At 45.5% G+C, this 21,347-nt stretch overlaps 1 long non-coding RNA gene across 1 annotated transcript; it reads left to right on the top strand.

Moving 5' to 3' along the window:
* Nucleotides 1–10,352: 10,352 nt before the first annotated feature.
* LOC101685277 lies at nucleotides 10,353–20,096 on the top strand. The gene is made up of 3 exons (XR_199236.3): nucleotides 10,353–10,499; nucleotides 16,970–17,605; nucleotides 18,390–20,096. It is a non-coding gene; the product is annotated as an uncharacterized LOC101685277 (long non-coding RNA).
* The last annotated feature ends 1,251 nt before the right edge of the window (nucleotides 20,097–21,347 follow it).

Raw genomic sequence — 21,347 nt, 5'->3', positions numbered from 1 at the left:
ATTGAGAAAGCCATAGGATGAATGGGATGGTCTCAGCCCAGCACTTCACCAGCCTTGATGGCGGTAACTGTGTCATAAAATCGTTCTGCAGTGTCTATCAGAACAAACAAAAGGTGGAATTGGAAAGGCAGACTTACTTCTGGGGATATCTATCTTATAGGTTAGAAAACCACAGAAAGTCTCGGACCTTAAAGTGAACTTATATTTGAGAAACACTACCTACCATAACCTCTTATCAGACAGAGCTTGACAACACAGCCTAGGATAACTGTCTGCCTTTATTTTAAAAAACCACCTGTTGGGGCACCTGGGTGGCTCAGTGGGTTAAAGCCTCTGCTTGGGTCACGATCCCAGGGTCCTGGGATAGGGCCCCATGTTGGGCTCTCTGCTCAGTGGGGAGCCTGCTTCCCACCCCACCCCCACATCCCCACCTCTCTGCCTATTTGTGATCTCTCTCAAATAAATAAATAAAATCTTTAAAAAAAAAACACACTGTTAAATGCACGTGTTCTCAAGCTTGTTTGACGATGGTACCCTCGACCTACAGAAAACTGTTATTGTCAATCAGGAAACTACTGTTTAGAACAGAGCTTCCCAGTGCTCCTGGGTGACTCAGTAGTTAAGCACCTCTTGATCTCAACTAGGGTCTTGATCTCAGGGTGGTGAGTTCAAGCTCCATGTTGGGCTCCATGCTGGGCGTGGAGTGTAGTTTAGAAATAGATTTATTCATATACAAGTTTCCATTCATCTTTCCATTATTCAAGTGCATTGCCGTGTCAACTTTGTGTTTGCGCCTTTCACAGAAGAGGTGTTGTTAATTAAATGTGCCAGTCAGCTTATGATGTAGTCAAGGCAAAAAAACAAAAACAAAAAAACCTCAACCAATCCCAATAATAGTGACAGACTCCAAAACTTACAACAGTACATACATTTTGCTTCAAATGAAAACAGCAACAACAACAAATATGTTTTTTTAAACCACATTGGCATGACCTGTGTTAATTAGGTAGTCTTTGTCAGAAAACTAAACAGAAAGCGTCAAATTGAAAGTGGTTGGCAGACAAATGGATAAAGATGTGGTCCATATATACAATGGAGTATTATGCCTCCAACAGAAAGGATGAATACCCAACTTTTGTAGCAACATGGACGGACGGGACTGGAGGAGATTATGCTGAATGAAATAAGTCAAGCAGAGAGAGTCAATTATCATATGGTTTCACTTACTTGTGGAGCATAAGGACTAACATAGAGGACATTGTGAGATGGAGAGGAGAAAAGTGAGTTGGGGGAAATTGGAGAGGGAGACAAACCATAAGAGACTGTGAACTCTGAGAAACAAGCTGAGGGTTTTGGAGGGGAGGCTGGAGGGGGCTGGGTGAGCCTGGTGGTGAGTATTAAGGAGGGCACGGATTGCACGGAGCGCTGGGTGTGGCACATAAACAATGAATCTTGGAACACTGAAAAAATAAAATTAAAAAAAACAAACAAACAAAAAAGAAAGTGGTTGGCATTGAGTAGTCAATACATTAATTTTTACTTGAGATCATTAAAGATTACATTTGTTTAGGGGCCCATATCCTATAATTTCAGACTTCTCTAAAATAATTATTCTCAAATTGAATCATGGAGCCGAATTACCTAAAGAGCTTGTTAAAACATAGAAAGAAACTCCCCAAAATGTCTAAGATGGTTAACCTGGATCCAAGAATTTGCATTTCTAACAAATTCCCAGGTGATGCTATTACCGCAGGGACCACAATTTAAGAATCAATGCTATAGAAGAAAAGAGAAAAACATGTGAGAAACCACATGCATTTACAGAAAAGGCGGTTGTGATACACCGTGCTTTGCCACAATACTACTGATGAGACTTCGTGATACAGCATGATTTTTTGGAACAGATCTAATTTTCTAATTCTATATGTTCAACCTTTTGAATTTAAGTTTCCTGAGCACCTTAAAAAAAAAAGCAGCAGCAGCTCCGAAGAGTGCTGGCTGACACTTTTTCAAACATGTAACTTAAAATATAAAAAATAAAGCCTCATTTTATTCAATAGTGTTCTGTTGTTTACAGATGCTTAAAATTAGGGACGGCTGGGTGGTCAGTTAAGCATCTGCCTTCTGCTCAGGTCATGACCCCAGCATCCTGGGATCAAGTCCATTATCAGGCTCCTTGCTCAGCAGGGAGTCTGCTTCTGCCTGCTGCTCGCCTCCCCTTGTGCTCTCTCTCTCTGATAAATAAGTGAAATCTTTTTTTAAAAAATGCTTGAAAATACATTATTCTGTGTAGGACAAGTAATCTCCCACTCCGGAGGTAGGCAGGGGAAAAATCTGTTTTATTGGTGAAGACTCATGACACACAAACATTAAATAATTTGTGCAAGGACACTGAGCTGGTAAAAGAGTCGGAACTTAAACCTGAAACTTCTGATTCCCCAGCCTGCGCTGTCTGCACTAAGCCCCACTGACTCATGAGATCAATTATGTATCTATTCACTCCTACACAAGGTACTTGATTTTCCCCATCTTGATGGTTTAGTTCTTATTGTTCCGTAACTCACAGCCATAAGTGTGTATAATTGAGCCTTCATATTCCTAAACTTCCATTAAGGTCGATTTTGCAAACATCACTCCAAACCTTAACATTGAGTGTGTCCTACCAATCTACCTCCACCCCCAAATACTGATGACATTAAAAAATGTGTTTCATATAAGACTCAGAATCAATTTCCATGCAATTTATTTTTTATTATTTTTTTAAGATTTTATTTATTATTTGACACGAAACAGAGAGAGAGGGTACACAAGCAGGGGGAGTGGGAGAGGGAGAAGCAGGCTTCCTGCCGAGCAGGGACCCCACTGCGGGGCTCGATCCCAGGACACTGACCCAAGCAGAAGGCAGATGTTTTAACAACTGAGCCACCCAGAAGCCTTTCCATGCATTTTAAATCCATCAGTCCTATAACTGTTTTTGCCTGAATAACTAAAATGTATCACCAAGATTCATGTTAAACAGTAACAATTCATTTTTAGAAAGAGATTGTTGGGGGTGCCTGGGTAGCTCAGTGGGTTAAAGCCTCTGCCTTTGGCTCAGGTCTTGATCTCAGGGTCCTGCTCAGCAGGGAGCCTGCTTCCCTTTCTCTCTCTGTGCCTGCCTCTCTGCCTACCTGTGACCTCTGTCTGTCAAATAAATAAATAAAATCTTAAAAAAAAAAAGACATTGTTGACCCAAAAGACAATGGGGACGTAAAACAACGAAATTCGTTTTGGGGAGATTTAGGGATTGCAATCTGGGAGACACAGAGTCAGCCAACCAAAGCATGCTTAGAATTGCAAGGAGAAGGGAGTTGGGGTAAATTGGAAGGGGAGGTGAATCATGAGAGACTATGGACTCTGAAAAACAATCTGAGGAGTTTGAAGTGGCGGGGGGGGGGGGGGGGAGGTTGGGGTACCAGGTGGTGGGTATTAGAGATGGCACGGACTGCATGGAGCACTGGGTGTGGTGAAAAAATAATGAATACTGTTTTTCTGAAAATAAATTAATTAATTTTAAAAAAAGAATTGCAAGTGAGTAATGCAAGCTTATAAAGGCAAAACCAAAGTTTACATAAATTGGGAAGATGATGATTGGTGCTGGCAGTTAAAGTGACTACCTAATACAAGGCTGGTTATTTAGTAACAGGTGTCTCCTTATTTTAGTCTAAAGCTGTATTCCAGGAGGCATGAGAACTGATTGACAAGCTGTAATTGACCAAAGTGCTGAGAATTGAAGCAGGAAAGGGTGTAAAACCTGTTTCCTCAGTATCCTTCCCACCGCATTTTTAATAACTTTCGTAGCAATGTTTGCTTCCCTTTGGAATCTTCTTTCACATTTCCCCCTTTGATCAAGATCTTTCAGGCGGGAAAGCATGGGGGATCAATTTCATGATCATGTATCCATTTCATTACTGGGATGGTTGGCAACCTGCTCTAGGTCCTTCTCGCCCCCAGTAGGGGCAGTTCTGTAGTTGGTTGACATTTGATACGTTCAACAAGCAGGCTAGGTGAGAATGTAATGGCCACATTTGGGTAACAAAGAGGTTTGGGGATATAAGGTCTAGATGTCAGTGAGGCTCTCGTTTCTTTTAGTCAAAGTGTAGATCTGATGAATGACCTCTAATCTTTGAGCCAGCATTGCTTAGACATTTTGAGTAGCAACAGAAAATACACAGAATAAGCAGCTGGAAAATAACACAGAGGGCACAAATTAAAATAATATTCAACAGTGCAATTTGTGAAACTCAACATAAGAAAGCTCTTATACTCCGAAGGAAGCCAGCTAAGAATATCAGAAAACCTAAAATTTGGGGCAGCCGGGTGGCTCAGTGGGTTAAGCTGCTGCCTTCGGCTCAGGTCATGATCTCAGGGTCCTGGGATCGAGCCCCCCAACAGGCTCTCTGCTCAGCAGAGAGCCGGCTTCCTCCTCTCTGCCTGCCTCTCTGCCTACTTGTGATCTTTGTCTGTCAAATAAATAAATAAAATCTTAAAAAATAAAAGAAAGAAAGAAAAGAAAACCTAAAATCAATCCATTCTTAGGTAAAACTCACATGTCCTTTTAAGGATTTGGCTAGTTTGGGTAAGTTGGTGGTTTCTACTCACACCTCTCGTGAAGTGTTTACCTAAGTACAGCAAGACATATTAGCTACAGAGCAAACTATAATCTACAGCAATCCTGTTGTCCAGGCCCTACCCAAGCTAGGGAATCTGAAGATCCTTATTGCGTTCTGGTGGCTCTGGTGGTCGCGTGAGCTAGTCCGTTACCAGCTCCGTAAGATTTCTCATCCTAACTTCTAAGCCTGCTGTGCCCACTCCAAGCCATGAAACCTACGACTCGAAGGGATCAGTTAAGCTGTCTTCTAGAATACCCAGCAGGAAGGTGGCAACCTCCCCTGTGGCCCTTCATATTCAGAAGGGCCCTTATCAGGGCGATCATCTACAATGAAGGCCCTTTTTCTTCTCAAGTGAAATTTGAGAGTAGTAGCTACAGTCATTTTGAGAATAAATTAAGGGGGATGTTAAGTGTCTCCCAAAACATGGGCCACTAAAGACTCTCCAATTATTTTTTTAAAGATTTTATTTATCTATCTATCTATCTATTTATTTGAGGGAGTCTGTGTGAGAGAGAGAGCATGAGAGAAAGAGAACACGTGCACAAACAGGAGAGAGGGGGAGAAGCAGCAGCAAACTCCCTGCTGAGCAAGGAGCCCAATGCAGGACTCGATCCCACAACCCTGGGATCAGGACCTGAGCTGAAGGCAGACACTTAACTGAGCCACCCAGATGCCCAGCCTCTCCAATTAAGACATTCATAAGCCCAAGACTGGTGATCATATCCACATATAAAAATATATTCTCTAGGTGCACAGAGCAAACCAGACATGTCGATAGTATGTTTGATTAGCAGATTAGCAGGCTATGAGGAGGAAGCCAGCTCACACCAGGGGTCAGTTTGGGAAGGGTGCCCAGAAGTTTCACTAAGTTGGCAAGCTTGGGGAAGGGTAGTGAAGGGAAGTGGGTTGCATAAGAAGGTTTTACAGACTGGTGAGTTCTTCTCAGGAAAGGGGGGGGGGGTCCCTGTACTCACACTGCAAGTACAAGTGAGCCTAGAAACTTCCCTTCCAGAGTTTATATGGGAGGAAAAGGGGGCTAGTGTAGGGTACCAAAAGAAAGCATGAATGAGATTTAGGGGGCTAAAAATTTGGTAGGGTATAGCCAAAGACCTCTTATCAAAAGTTACGGTAAGGTTTTTAAAAATAAGTATTTTCAAAATAAGAGATAGGCACTAATATCAGGTTATTAGTTTTTTGCACAACTTCCAGTGGGAAATGGTGAATCCATCGATCAGTTAGGTGGCCAGATGAAGCTAAGGATTGGGACATTAGAACAACAACATTATCCTTCCAGGTTCAGGAGGAGAAAAGAGCAGGGAGAAAAACTAATAGGATTTTAAAGCTTCATAAATGGGATTTTTTTTTTAAGATTTTATTTATTTATTTGACAGACAGAGATCACAAGTAGGCAGAGAGGCAGGCAGAGAGAGAGGAGGAAGCAGGCTCCCTGCTGAGCAGAGAGCCCGATGTGGGACTCGATCCCAGGACCCTGAGATCATGACCTGAGCCGAAGGCAGCGGCTTAACCCACTGAGCCATCCAGGCGCCCCCATAAATAGGATTTTAAAGTTACATAATGACATAATGTATGTCAAGGCAGGGAGAGGACACCACTAGGTATACAGAAACCATTGAGACTCAGTTACCACCGGTGAAGAAGTCCTACTGGGTATAAAACAGAAAAATCATAGGAATTTCTAAACAAAGAAACAATAGTGCTAAAATCTCAGTGAGTCTAGGCGTTTCCATTGGGTGTTTGATGTTATGAAAGAGTTATTGTACTGGCCTGGTCCTGACTCAGGGAAGCCTTCTACTCAGATGGCTGCTTCTTTTTCTAGGATTTTGTCAGTTTAAGGTCTAAGTTGTCTTAGTAGTCCTGTTGGACTTTGGAGCCTTTTTTATTGTTTATTTTAATTTTTTAGTAATCTCTACACCCACCTTCGGGCTTGAACTCATGACCCTGAGATCACAAGTGGCACGCTTTTCCCATGGAGCCAGCTAGGTGACCCTGGAGCCTTTTTAAAATGAGAAACATAAATCCATGAATGGATGCCTTCTAGTTTAATGGCACAAGGATTGGTTAGCAATAGCCGTTACGATTCCTTGAAGAAGTGTCTTTTCCAAAAAACCAAGTCTTTGGGTTGAAGGCTGTGATGTTCAACGTCTTCATTTCCCAGAAGTGTACGGTGGAAAGACTGTTCTACCAAAGTAGGATTCCTCTCTATGGATCTGATTAGGCTTTTGCAAAATTGAAGTACATCTCCTTTTATCCATATAAATTTTGGAACACTTATATTAACATACACCTATGTAAATACAGAAAGTATATAAATACTAAATCCAAGAAGATTTAGTATTACTTATTTGACAGTGTTCCCTATGTAATTTAACATATTAAATAAGCCTAAATCGTTTGGAATGTTCCAGGGACCCTCTGGAAAAATAATCCAAGTTTCTTCCAGATCAAAAAGACTTCAATTAGGGGCGCCTGGCTGGCTCAGTTAAGCCTCTGCCTTCAGCTCAGGTCATGATCTCAGGGTCCTGGGATGGAGCCCCACATCGGGCTCTCTGCTTTGCGGGGAGCCTGCTTCCTCCTCTCTCTCTGCCTGCCTCTCCACCTACTTGTAATCTCTGTCAAATAAATAAATAAAATCTTAAAAAAAAAAAAAAGACTTCATTTAGAATTTGATTTGGGAAAGTTTACCAAAAATATCAAAACGCTTGGGCGCTTGACTAAATAAGATCACAGAATATTTTGAAACAATACTTAATTATTTACTTAACCAAGGTGACAAAAAGATTTCAAGAACAAATATAGAAGATTATGTAGCTTCAGATGTCTTAGCTCTTTTTGAATAGAGAAGTCTCAGTTTTTGTAAGTAATTAAAGATGTGATAAAGACAAAAACAGAGAAGACAAAACATGGGGTGTTTGTTTCCCAGGCAGATTACATAAGTGAAAAAAGAAATTTCTTGTTAAGAACAGACCAAAAATCTCAGAACATTTTGCTGTTTTAACAGAGAGAAAACCAAACTCTAATGAGGCATCAGTACCCTATTGAGTTTCATTTTTTGAAAGCTATAAATAAATCGATTCAATCTTAGCCAGCTTCGACCATGCAACATAAAATGTCTTTCCCTATACTTTCTACAACTTCTTAGGTTCATTTTAGTGTGTCCCTTGTTCTTTGCATTTCCAAAATAGGGCACTACAGCAAAATCGCTTTCATTTTCCTGTAGCAAAATGCATTTCCAATCCTCAAATCTTCTTTTACTAAAAACACACATCCTGTTTCCTTGTAAACTTTTCATAATCATTTCTTTTCATCCTTATTAGTTTTAGTCATTTTGTTTTTACATATATTAATTAGAATTTTTTACCTTTAGAATCCTTAATTCCCAGAAAAAACTAAGAAGTAAGCAATTGTGGTCTTGTAAATGGACAAATAAATACATGCTTTCTCAATGTGGCACAGAATGTTATTTACTAAGTATACTAAAAGATCCAGATATTTTTAGTTTCTTTATAATAAGAGCCCAAAATGGATAATCCTATGCTCAGTGATTAATTTTCTGAAACAGAGTATCACAATATGGTATTATTAATTGCCCTAAGATCCTGAGAAATCACAGTCCCCCTTCCATGTGGCTCATGGATGGGAAGGATGGGAGTGTTACGTGGGGCACTTAATTCTTTATGAATAATCTTCCATGATAGATTTGATTCCTTGGATTTCTTCAGCATTTAAAGGGTATTGTTTGTTACTGGGGACAGGCTTTCTTTTATCAATCTGGATTTTAATGGGCAGTGCAGAAAAAAATACACCCAATATCAGTGGCCTTTCTTTGACCAAAGAGTCTTGGGAATACAAGCCAAGAGGAGTTCAGTGTTAGAGTTTTACAGAAAAACAAAACAAACAAACAAACAAACAAAAACACACAGGGATAGATATTAGGGTGTCAATATTTTCATCTATTTTGGGACTTGGGGGTTTGCTACTCAAAAATATTTACTGTTTTTGAGAAAAGAAGAACATCCTGATGGGCTTCAAGAAAATCTTGGGGTCAAGATAGGAGCCAAACGGACCAGGAGGAACAGATGATGTTGCTGATTGGATCCCAGGTGGAATAGGATAGGGAAAGACTTGAAAACCATAATAGGGTATTAAGAAGCCCAACCATTTACACAGTTTGAGTCCTCTGAGGAAGGGAATGGGAGAGGCTGGTTAGGTTTTGAACTGAAAAAGTTGCCCTTGTGTCTATCAGGGCCTTGTTTATCTCTCCCCTATGGTTACATCAACTGTCCCCAAGAAAAGGCAGATCCCTCAAGGTCTTTGGAGTAGCCCTACTGGGGAGATTGGTGGAAGGGGCCCTTTCATTAAGAGAGTGAAGCGACTGACTAGCCTTATCTTGGGTCAGTCCTTTGAGTTTTGGACAGTCTTTTAAAAAAAATTTTTAAATGTCCTTTTGCAGTAATAACAGGTACACTTTGGAGTTAACACTTCAAACAGGGGTTTGTGTTGGTTCAGACGTAGTTGTTAACGTTGAAGTTTCATGATTTGTGTGGTTTTCTTTCTAGTGTTTTATTTTCTAAGATTTATTTATTTATTTGAGAGAGAGCAAGTGGGGGGGGCACAGAAGAGGCAGAGAGAGAATCCCATGTAGACTCCCCATTGCTCAACAGGGGAGCACAGCCCACAACCCCGAGATCGTGACCTGAGCCAAAATCAAATCAGATACTTAACCCACTGAGCCACCCAGATGCCCTATTTTTTTTGTTTGTTTTGTTTCGTTTTTCGTTTATTTGGTTTGCTTATTTCCAGCTAGAGAGACAGACACAGACCATGGAAGCAGAACGGCCGTGCTCCCTCTCCCAGCTGGTCTTAAAACCCAGGACCCTGACTCCAAAAAGCACCAATGAGCTGCCTGACTTGTCTGCCCGTATTGACCAATCAGGACAAGGCCCTTCCAACCAATCAGGATGGAGCACTTTTTTTTTCTTTTCCTCTTTAGTATATTGGAAAAGCAGAAATCCCGGTGGGAAGCAGAGCAGGGATTTGGTGTAGGTAAGCAAAGCCTCTCCTCTCTTCCAGGAGGCCAGTCTCAACTGCTCCGCGGGTGCTGCTGATAAGGAAATCTGTGTTCTCAGGCGGCCGACCAATCCAGCAGGGGAATCCGGTCCCAGCCCCGGAGCCATTTCGGGCTTTCCCCTGCCCCACCAGCCGCAGAGGCCAGAGAGATGGAGGTTCAAAAGTACAAACTACAGGGACGCCTGGGTGGCTCAGTTGGTTAAGCAGCTGCCTTGGCTCAGGTCATGATCCCAGCGTCCTGGGATCCAGTCCCACATCCGGCTCCTTGCTCTGCAGGGAGCCTGCTTCTCCCTCTGCCTCTGCCTGCCTATGCTCGCTCTCGCTCACTCTCTCTCTGACAAATAAATAAAATCTTAAAAAAAAAAAAAGTACAAACTACATCTTAGTTTGTGCTCGGGGCTCAGAGTTTGAGATTCCTCTCTTCTGGGCCCGCTGGTGTAAAATAAACCTCCCATCTTCCCAGGTCTCCGAGGGCCACCTGGGTTTTTTGGCCGGGATCCAGTCCGCCTTCCATAGCTTCTGGTTCCTTGGCCTGGAACCCCAACCGCGCTGGCCCATTGTCACCACGGGTTTGAGGGCAATGGGTGGGGGGGGGGGTGATGGAACGCGGGGGTGACGGGACGAGGGATCCTAAGGAGAAGGCGCGCCCTGCCTAATCTTTGGCAGTCTCCCACCTGGTCCCCTCGAACAGACCCCGCTCAGCTGTTCCCGCTTGTCTCGACTGGGCAGGTGAGGACCTGGTTCCCACATCGGATTCCGGTAAGGCCTGGGGTCCCAGGACCAGTCAGGGCCCCCATCAGGGTGGAAGTAGGAGCTTGAACACCTCTGGAGACTTCTTGGAGGTCTCACAAGTAGGACTTCCCAGGGAGAGAAGTCCCTCAGGTCAGGAACCCCCCAAAAGGGGGGTCAGAAGGGAATTTCTGAAAGGAATTTCGCAGGTACAGCCTGGGGGCAGGGGCGGGGGAGGAACTGTAGTAACCTCCATGTGAATGCGCGAGTGAACATGCCGTTTGACTTGGCTTCTCAGGCGAGCTGATTATGTGGCGCCACGGTCTTGAGACTACGGAGTCTGCCGAGTGGGCCCCAACCTTTTTCCATGGTGACCTCATGGGGTCTAGGGTGAGCCTTTCAGGTCGCCAGTCCGGGGTTTATATGGACTTGCTGCGGCCAAGAGGCACCCACGTCTCCTCTGCAAGGGTGGACAGGCAGGCATCTGACTGATCTCCTCTGAAGGGGCACGCACCCTTGTCTGTCTCTGCGCCCCCACACACGGGAACATCACCGTGGGGTCAGGGCAGAGCAAACCTACAGTCTCAGACTGATCAAAATTTCAGGAAGGCGTTTTCAAAAGACTATGGAGTTAGGATGCATCCCAGCAAACTGAGAACACTTTCTGAGTTACAATGGCCCACCTTTAATGTTGACTGGCCTTCAAAATGTCCCAACGGTTCATTGGGTGTGACAAGTTGTAACAGGGAAGCCAGGACACCCTGACCAGTTTCTGTACATCGATTCCTGGCTAGGAATTGCCCAGACCCTACCCCCTGGGTGTGATCTGCTTACAATAGGCAGAGACAGGCCAGTGCCTCATCGAAGCAATCCAAAAAGACCACCAAATCCCCAGCCAGAGATCCCAAGGCTAAGCTGATCCTGCCCCTCTGTACACGCCCCCAAGGCCATCTACACCTGGCCCCCTCCAGTTCCAGACACTCCACTGCCATCAGCCTCCCCAACGCCCTAGGCCCAGAGGATCCAGTTTCTCCGGGACCAGCAGCCAGGCTGTGCCCCAGGCCAGGCCAGGTGCCCTCCAAATGCGAGTACAAAGAGAATCAAGAATCTGAGAGGCACAATAAAGACAAAGAGTCCAACCCGGCCGTTCCATGATGTATTATCAACCTTTCTCCACCACCGACCCTCTCCACTGGACCCATGAGCCCACCTGTTCATTCTGGGAAAGAGTTTTCAGAGTGGCCCTGTTGGCAGAGAGGTCCCAACCACCAAAAGCGGGAAACCCTGGGTTCTGGGTTTGATCCTGATCTTGGCTGGGAACAATGTGCCTACAATAAAGGTGCATTTAAAAAACAAACAAACAAAAAGCAAGAATAAACCTTGTCCCAACCAGGGTAAGGCTCAAAAGCCCACCCACTTCAAGAAAGAACCCGGAGAAAGAGGGCCTCACAGGCATTGCAGAAATAGACTCAGAGTGTGGTGGGGGACTGGGCTCTCTTCTCCTTGGCCCCCATGAGCCCATGATCAGAATAAAAATAGGGGGCCGAGCAGTGATTTCATGGTTCATACTGGGGCCAAGCACTCTGTTGTCACCTCCCCAGTGGCCTCTTTCAGCAAGAGGACTGCAGCCATCCTTGGGGTTACCAGGACACGGCAATACAACAGCCCTTTTGCCAGGCTCGTCAGTGTAAACCAGGGGCCACCAGGTCCAACATGAATTCCCTTTATGTACCTGATTGCCCCATCCCCCTCCTGGGCCGAGATACACTCTCTAAGCTTGGGGCTCAGATAAGCTTGAGCCCACCGGGCATACCAGTCTCCAATTAAACCCAGGGCAAGAGCAGACAGGGTCTCTGTTACTAGGAGTTACCACACCAAGGAAAAAAGAATGGAGGCTATTCTGCACTCAGGTGGAGCCAAATGGGGCTGGAGTTCACCTTTCCCTTCAGTGTGGGCCAAAGACAACCCACTGGACTAGCCCAGAATCAGGCCCCATCATTGCTGAACTATTCTTGGAAGCCCAATCCCAGACACAAAGGCAATAGCCGCTCCCACAAGAAGCTAAGATTGGCCTTCACAAACATCTGGCCAAACTTAAAAAACACAAGTATCCTAATTGAGTGCCAATTGGCTTAAAGTACCCCCACTCTTGCCAGTTAAGAAGCCAGGAGGGGGCTACCGACCAGCCCAAGACCTGCAGGCCATCAACAAGGTAGGCAGTCATCTCCTAAACCCAGTGGTCCCAGATCCATGCACCCCCCCCTCCAGTATGGGGATGGCCGCCTCCCCGCCAGTGACACGCAAGAAGACTACACAAAAGGCACAAATCTGCCAACAACAGGTCCAATACCTTGGTTTCCTCTGCACCCAAGGGAAGAGAACTAGAGTGGGAGAGGAAGAAAGTAATCATCTCCTTGCCATAGCCCCAGACGATGAGGAGCCTATGAGAATTCCTGGTGGCAGCAGAATCCTGCCGCATCTGGATTCCTGGGTTCTCCACAGTAACAAGACCCCCTCTATGATCTCTCAGGGGACCGAATTGAGAACCCCCTGCCCAGACTGGGAAAGCAGAAGCCACCTTCAGATAGATAAAGCCTGCCCTGGGACGGGCTCCAGCCCTGGGCCTACCAAACAGAGGAAAAAAACCCTCCAATCTCTTTGTACATGAAAAAAAAAAAAAATTAGCTCTCAGGGTATTCACCCAGACTGCTGGGCCCTGGCAACCGCCAGCTGCCTATCTGCGAAAGAATCTGAACTCCGTGGCCCACGTGCCTCAGGGAGCTAGCAGCCACAGTCCTACACCTTAAGGAGGCAGACAAGCTCAGCCTGGGACAAGAACTTAACGTCAAGGTTCCTTATGCAGTGGGGTCCCTCACGAACACAGAGGGGCACCACTTCCTCTCCAGCTCTCGGCCTGCACAGTACCAAGGGCTCCTCTGCGAGAATCCATGGGTCACCCTTGGAACAGTAAGCACATTAAACCCAACAACCTATCTCCCCATGGAAGAGGGGAAATCAGACCTTGACTGCTCCAGAGTAATTGAAGCCTACGCAAGCCATCCAGATCTACGGAATCAAGCCATAAAAAATCCAGAGCTCGGGCTGTTCAGCGACGGCAGCAGTTACCTCCAAGAGGGTGCCCAAAAAGTGGGTTATGCAGTGACCATGACCCCTGAAGTCCTAGAGGCTAAGGCATTACCAGCTGGATGGTCAGCACAATGGGCTGAACTACACATCTTAGACCCCTCAGTCAAGGCAAGCTGGTCAACGTCCACACTGATTCTCAATATGCCTTTGCCTTTGCTACTGTACATATACAGGGAGGCCGTGTACAAGGAAAGGGGCCTCCCTAGTACCGCAGGAAAAGCTATCAAAAACAAGGAAGAGATACAAAAACCCCTCAAAGCCATCTGGCTTCCAAAAGAAGTAGCAATCCCGCACCATAAGGGACACTAAAAAGGAGACGACCCCATAGCAGGGAGACCCCATAGCAGATGAGGCTGCCTAGACTGCGGCCAGGAAAAACTAGCTAGATTAATAAGATCAGGAGTTTGCATACCTTGCCTAATTTAAATGGGTTTGCTTAACAAGAAATGATAGTTCTGTACCTAGGCCATCAGCAAACGTAGAATGAAAAATAATTCAGCTGTCTTGGGGCACCTGGGTAGCTCAGCCGGCTGAGCATAGGACTCTTCATTTCAGCTCAGGTCATGATCTCAGGGTCCTGAGACCCCCCTGGGCTAGTGCTCAATGGGGAGTCTGCTTATCCTCCCCCCTCTGCTCCTTCCATGCTAGCATGCTTGCTCTCTCTCAAATAAATAAATAAAATCTTTAAAACAATAATCATCATCACGGAGCTGGCTCACTGGGTGGCAGAAAGGCCAGAGTGTTCGGCAAAGACACTCTCTAGTTAGAGTAACCAAGACAGATTCATAGGGACTTTGAATACCTTGTGGAATCTTTTCCCTATTAAGGATTTGGGGAAGAAAGCCTCAGGAATAGCTTCAGTCTTTTTCCCAATTTAAGGGCTCTCCGCTCAGGGAAATGTTCTAGTGGGTTCTATCAGTGAGCTGCCCGCTTCCAGTTTCTCGCTAGGCCTTCACCAACTCGCTTTATAATTAGTTGATACAAACCAGAGAAACCGGGGTCATGTGTTTGCATCACGGTGTTAAATTCCCCTGCAAATGTACAAGGGTCTTTGGTAGCTTTGGGAAATGGTTTAGCTATGGCCCATAGTTCAGGTTTTGACTATGGGGTGAAGGAAGCGTGGGCGGCTCCTACCTCCCCAAGGTTTAACCTTACCTGGGGTCCCATAGGATCAGAAGGCTGTCAGGGTCTCAGGAGGGGAAGGGCTGTTTAGCTAAGGCTGGCTACAGAACAGGAGGGGGTGGGGAAGGGGAAGGAAGAGCGGGGTTGGGGGCAGTGAGCAGAAGGAAGGGGCTTAAAGGTTTCAGCCAATGTTTCTAGATTTCTTAGCTTGGCTGATTCAGTTTCCTGAAGTTTGGGTTTCACTGCCCAAAGGCAAGCAAATTTGCAGGGTTTCTTTTAAAGGCCTCCAATTAAAATAAGCTTCCCCCTCATTTTGTTTGGTCTTACAAATCTTTTCCAGTTATGTGTACAAGTAAACTAATTTGGGGGTATCAAAAATGCCCCGTTTTGGTGAATGGAATTGTAACTCATCTCCGGTAATGTGTGTCCAATGGGGCCAAAATTTTACAGCAGGAGCCATATTTCTCAAACCTAAATCCTGCAGGGATTCCAGCAGGAGGCTCTCAGAAGTCCTTTTAAAGGGCACCTGGGTGGCTCAGTCGTTAAGCATCTGCCTTTGGCTCAGGTCATGGTCCCAGGGTCCTGGGATTGATCCCCACTTTGGGGTCTCTGCATCTTCCTCTCCCGCTCCCCCTGCTTGTGTTTCTGCTCTTGCTGTCTCTATGTCAGATAAATAAATAAAATCTTAAAAAGGAAGAAGTCCCCTCAGAAGAATTACTTCCCATAACGGAGTACTCACCGAGAACCTGAAACCAGAATCTCCCACTCAAAGGCTGAGGACAGAAACCTCCCCTCAAAAACGAGCGAGGACAGAACCTGAGCTGGGATTATTTTCCAGGCAGTCGGGGCCGGGGGGGGGGGGGGGGGGGGGGGGGGGGGGGGGGGGGGATGAAACCGACAAAATGCAATTGATTAAAGTCAAAAGTTCACCTCATTCTGCGAATTGAGACAGAACAGGTGTATAAGCCCCGCTTCCTAGTATCCTCCAGACGCCCTTCTGAAAGACTCTCTTTGCAATGCTCAGTGCATTTTGGAATCTTCCACAATATCATCGCCTAGAGATTGGAATTATTACAAACTCACATTATACTGCAGCTCTGGTATTTGGTTAGGATGCAGCTGAAGTGAGGTCTTCCAGCTGGACTAAGAATTAAATTTACATGAGACAGATGAACAGGAGGGAAAAATCCTCAGTTTTATTATGTGCACACAGAGGCCCAATAGTGAAATTGAGACCTGAAGAAACGACCACAGCAGTCAGTTTTTATTCTTTTTAGACAAAGAGATAATAAATTGGTGAGGAATTGACAAGATGAAGAAAAATAGGCATTTGGGAGCTTTAATTAGCAAGGAATTCTTAAACGGGATTTGAGCTGAGATAGTAAATTAGGGAAAAAAAAGTAACAATGTTTATTTCTGCACCGTTCTCCGTTTTAAAGTCCCTGTCTCTGGTGATAAGGATGTCTTTTTACTTCTTAGTACAAAGAGGGTGCCTTTCAAATGGGAGATTTATTTCCTCCTTTGCACTGGTTGTTTCCTAAGTAACTTTCAGTTAAAATAATCGTGACGCTAAAGCAGTACGTTTTGGATCAGCCTAACCTTGGCCCCTACAAGATCAATTCCTTACTTAAAAATATCTTACTTAAGGGGCACCTGGCTGGCTCAGTAGGTTAAGGTCCGACTCTTGATTTCAGCGCAGGTCATGATCTCAGGGTCCTGAGACCAAGCCCTGAGTTGAGCCCCGTGCTCACTGGGGAGTCTGTTTCTCTCTCTTTCCCTCTCTGACCCTCCCCCTCTGTAGCTCCCCCTCTAAAAATAAATAAAATCTTTAAAAGTCTCTTACTTAAAAAATAAATAATACATAGCTTTTCTCTTGAAATTGAGTATCTGAGAATTACATCAGTTCTCCTCAAAGTTCATACTGTGAAACCATGACCTCTGAAAACTTTTGAGGCTCAGTTTTATATACATTTTATATATTTATATATTATATATATTTAAACATGATAAAATATTTCTGTTTTAGAAAGTGGGAGAATTTTTAGAAACTGAGATATAGCCTGAAATTCTCGGGCTGGCTCCATTCTATCCCTGAGCAAAACTGGACAATGATTATTTGCAGAGCTATTTAGAAACACTGACAGGAAGAAATGGTGGACAGTCAGAAATAGAGCTGGTTCCCCAAGAGTATTCCCCAAGAGTCAGATTAACCTTATTCTTTGCCTTCACAGGGTACCTGCACCGAAAACAGATTTTATCAAGGCATCTGACAATGACTTTGAACCATATTCTGTAGAGGAAAACAAATGGAGAAATGTGTGTCTGTGAAATGGCAACTAAGGAGACTAGCAAATGGTGGGACAAATGAACAAAGACTCAATTTAATGAAGACGGATCCATTAGGAGATTCCTGCTGGTGGATTCTGAGCCAACAAATGAAGACTGGCCTTCATGTCACAAAAACTCACGATAGTTGCCTTTAATGTTAGGTAGAACCAATGAGAACACTATTTCTGGATGTCAAAAATGTCCACATACTTAACCTAATAGGTGCATGGTTGTCTCACAATGACACCCTCTCTTCTAAATCTCTGGATAATGAATGCTAATGTCTCACTGATACACTGACAAATCCTCACTCCACTGTGCAAATGACCCCCAACATTCTAGATCCACGTTCCATTACTGCCCCACGTATATCCAACATTCCAGCCAAAGTGGACCGCTCACTATTCTCCAAACATACCCCAACTTTCTCGTCTCTGCCTTTGGGCTACAGCTTCTAAAATCCCTTCCTTCTGTCCCGTCCCGTAACCCTCCTTTGTATGGTGTACCAGGATGGAAATCTGCTCACAATATACTCCCAGGTGAGAGAAAATGAAGCTTATTTATTTTGTGTCTTACTGGATTCCGTGTTCTTCACCAGCCCCAGCCAAAGGTTATGAAGGGAGGCGAGTCTGCCCAGATTTAGTGGAACTCAGTACAGTCATCTAAGTTGTTCCTGGGGAATGCTTCATGTCTATATGGAAAGCTGAACAGCTGAGCCCTCGGATGGCTCAGTGCCTTGCCTGCCTCCCAGCTCTGCTCTGCAGGGCCTCCGAATGAATGGGGGTGGGGGTTGCAGAGAGTGGCTTGCTGGACCACAGGGTGGAAGCAAAGACTTGGAGATTCTAAAATGTCTCAATCTCAGGAAGAAGGGAAAAGATGAAAGGTAGAGTCTGCTTTTCTCTTCTTCCTCCCTCACTCTCCTCTTCTCCCTTGTGTTTCATGTGTAAGAATTCTGATCTGGGGTCCCTGGGTGGCTCAGTCAGCTAAGAGTCCAACTCTTGGTCTTGGCTCAGGTCCTGATCTCAGGGTCCTTAGATCAAGCCCCACATCAGGCTCTCTGCTCAGTATGGAGTCTGCTTGAGCTTCTTGCTCTGTCTCCCTCTCCCCACCCCACCAACACTCTCTCTTAAATAAATAAAATCATTAAAAAAAAGAACCCTGATCTACTTCTAAACAGGGGATACCTGAGACCAACAAGAAGGTCATACACAGAGAGCCTAAAAGAACCAATATCTACCCTCCTTCCTAAGCCCTTCATACCATGTCTTACTATTGGAAATTGTATTGTTTGATGTTGCTTAGGTGGTTATTGTGTCTCTGCAGGAAAGACAACAAGATGACAAGCAAGGCCATTCTAGAGGAACCAGACCAGGTGTGGCAAGATGAGGAGGACAAAAGTGAAAGATTATCCAACCAGAAGGTTCCTGAGAAGAAAGGAAATAAATGAAGCAGAATGCTTTGGCAGAAAGAGCCTTTCCTCCAGGAAGCTTTCTTTGCTCTCCTCCTCTGGATTGGACGCTTCTTTTACCTAAAGCAGTTGGACCTCAAACAGTGGAGCCAGAAGTCATGGAAGTTTGTCCTATGTTCTGTAATGCAGTATGGTGACAGGAAGGCAAAGGTCAGGAAAGGACAAACTCACAAAGACTCTGGCCATTCAGCCAACAACCGTCAACCAGAAGGGCCTCCCCAGTGTTGAGCACTGTCCAACCTTTGGATGTTTGCACGTTTGGAGAGAGGAACTCCAATAGCGAGTAAGGTTTAATTTCCTGCCTGCAAGTTGATTGGAGATTTTGAATCAGATCCAATTTGATTTAAAGGAAATTAAGAAATCGGATCGGTTTTGCACACCTGGGTTTGTATTCTGAGCTCCATTCCCACTGCAACAGGCAGTTTATCCTGAGGAAGTTTGAACCCGAAGATGAATCTGTGCATGTGGCCTTTGTATCAATATCCACGCCCTGGTCTTCCCAGTATCCAGTCAGCTCTGGTCTGTGCCCAGGCTACTCTGAGGGCCTGTTACCCGATTATCTCGTTATAGGTAAGATGAACACAGCAGAGCGATACACAAGAGAAGGTGTCCCTGATCTTTCCCTTTTAAGACCTACTACCATGCTGGGCTTCCCACATGCGTCAGAGTACCACACAATACAATATCTTGCCTGTTTGCACCGCTGTTGGAGAATTCATTAACCTTATTTTTGAGTCTTAACGCATCTTTGCCAAATGATTCCTCTCTTCTCCTTCAGCCCAAACGGCTGGTTCTATATCTGACCCATGCCCTGAGTCAGGTTGCTGCATATAAATGTTAAACAAATGTGTTCAAAATCAAAACCCCTAGAAGTTTCTGAGGCCTGTAAAATCCTGCTCACATCAAAGTACCTTCCTAGCTTTATCTTGCACCACCCACCCCGCACACACCCACACCCACACCACACCACACTACAAGCTGGCCACACCCAGTCGCTTCCTAGCCTGAGCCCACCAGATTCATTTACACATTTACACTCATTTACACTAGAAGCACTCTTTGTGCTTCTACACACAGGATTCCTCCTTCCCACTGACCTCTCCCTTCACTGGATAACACCAACTCAAACTTCAAGATCCACCTCAGAGGTCACCATGTCCCTTGCCTCAGGACGACCTAGAAGTCCCTACTCCATGGGCTCGGAGCACTTAGTGAACATGGTCTGGAGCACAGACATTTTACATGAACTAGTTTTTCAGCTCTGGCCACGAACCCATCAGCTCCCACAGGAGGAAGGACTGTGTCCCGCCATCTTTGTAGACCCGGCATACTGCAGCGTCAAGCACATGGTAAGCAGGTGATAATATTTCTAGGAGATGAGGGGGCATGAGGGTGAGGGAGGCCCCCCCCACTGGCCAGGCCGGAGGGGGCGCCCCTCAGTGGCCCTGGTGATGCTGTGTCAGGGCACCCTGTCAATCCAGGCTTTTTTCTACTTCTAACCAAACCAGATTATCAGAGGGGCTCTATTTGATCCTGAGTTGACATTCAAGAATAAAAAAAAGAAACTCTTGGGGCACCTGGGTAGCTCATTTGGTTAAGCGTCAGCCTTTGGCTTGGGGCATGATCCCAGAGTCCTAGGATCGAGCCCCATATCTGGCTCCCGCTCAGTGGGGAGCCTGCCTCTCCCTCTCCTTCTGCTGCTCTGCCTGCTGTTCTCTCTCTCTCTCCCTCTGTCAAATAAACAAATAAAATCTTAAAAAGAAAATTAAAAAAGAAAAAGAAACTCTTAACTAACAAACTGGAAAACTACCCCAAAGGTTAGTTTCTGTGGGGGGAAGTAGCAGTTACAAGACCCCAGACATCACCACTCTTCCCACCGCCCAACCCCACCTGGCAGGATTTTGAACAGCACAACCAGAAGGCACAGTGACCCCATTGAGGACATCTTGGAAAGTCACCCCTCAGGACGCCTGGGTGGCTCAGTTTGTTGGACGACTGCCTTCAGCTCAGGTCATGATCCCAGAGTCCTGGGATCAAGTCCCACATTGGGCTCCCAGCTCCACGGGGAGTCTGCTTCTCCCTCTGACAACTTCCTCGCTCATGCGCTCTCTCACTGTCTCTCTCAAATAAATAAATAAAATCTTAAAAAAAAAAAAAAAAAGAAAGCCACCCCTCCCCCACAGGGCCTTCTGCAGATTGTTGCTTTCTTCCTCACCTTGGTCTCAGTAACAGAAGGGACACCCTAGGTATAAGGCTGTAGAAAAAGTACTTCATCACAGGGTCCCATGTGATTCTCATGCTATTCCCGAAACTTAATCCCAGAACAATTTCTTGAGTGTGGGGTCCGCAGCCAGACTGACCTGGTGGGTTGTGTCAGTAGCTGTTCCTCTTCCTCCTCTTCCTCCCAGGATCGGACATTGTCCAAACTCTGGGACTCTGCTGGGACATCCCCAGAATATCGCCCAGGTCGGTCCCCAGCCCTACTCCAGCTCTCCCCTGGGTGCTGCTCACCTGGGTTTTCCTCTGGGGCCTCACATGACCTCGACAGTTGAGCTCGTCATCTGTTTCCAATTGTGGTGCCTCCTCTTTGTCCTGTTTCTGTTCTCGGAGCCACCTCCCCACGGTTACACCAGTCAGAATCGCCCCGGTTCACTTTCACCCTGAACCTTCCTTAACGCCCAGCTCACACTACACACCATCTCCTGCCTCTACTCCTGTCCCACTGCCCTGGAGCTCTAGGGCACCCTCCTGTCCCCTTTGGTTTGACAATTCACTCTAAGACTCCTGGAACTCAGAAATGTGGTGTGTTTGTG

This window comes from Mustela putorius, unplaced genomic scaffold (genome assembly GCF_011764305.1).
Source record: "Mustela putorius furo isolate JIRA1106 unplaced genomic scaffold, ASM1176430v1.1 tig00000460_pilon_pilon_pilon, whole genome shotgun sequence".
Lineage (NCBI taxonomy): Eukaryota > Metazoa > Chordata > Mammalia > Carnivora > Mustelidae > Mustela > Mustela putorius.
The sequence above is the reverse complement of the archived record's forward strand: the minus strand, read 5'-3'. Positions and strand labels throughout refer to the sequence as shown.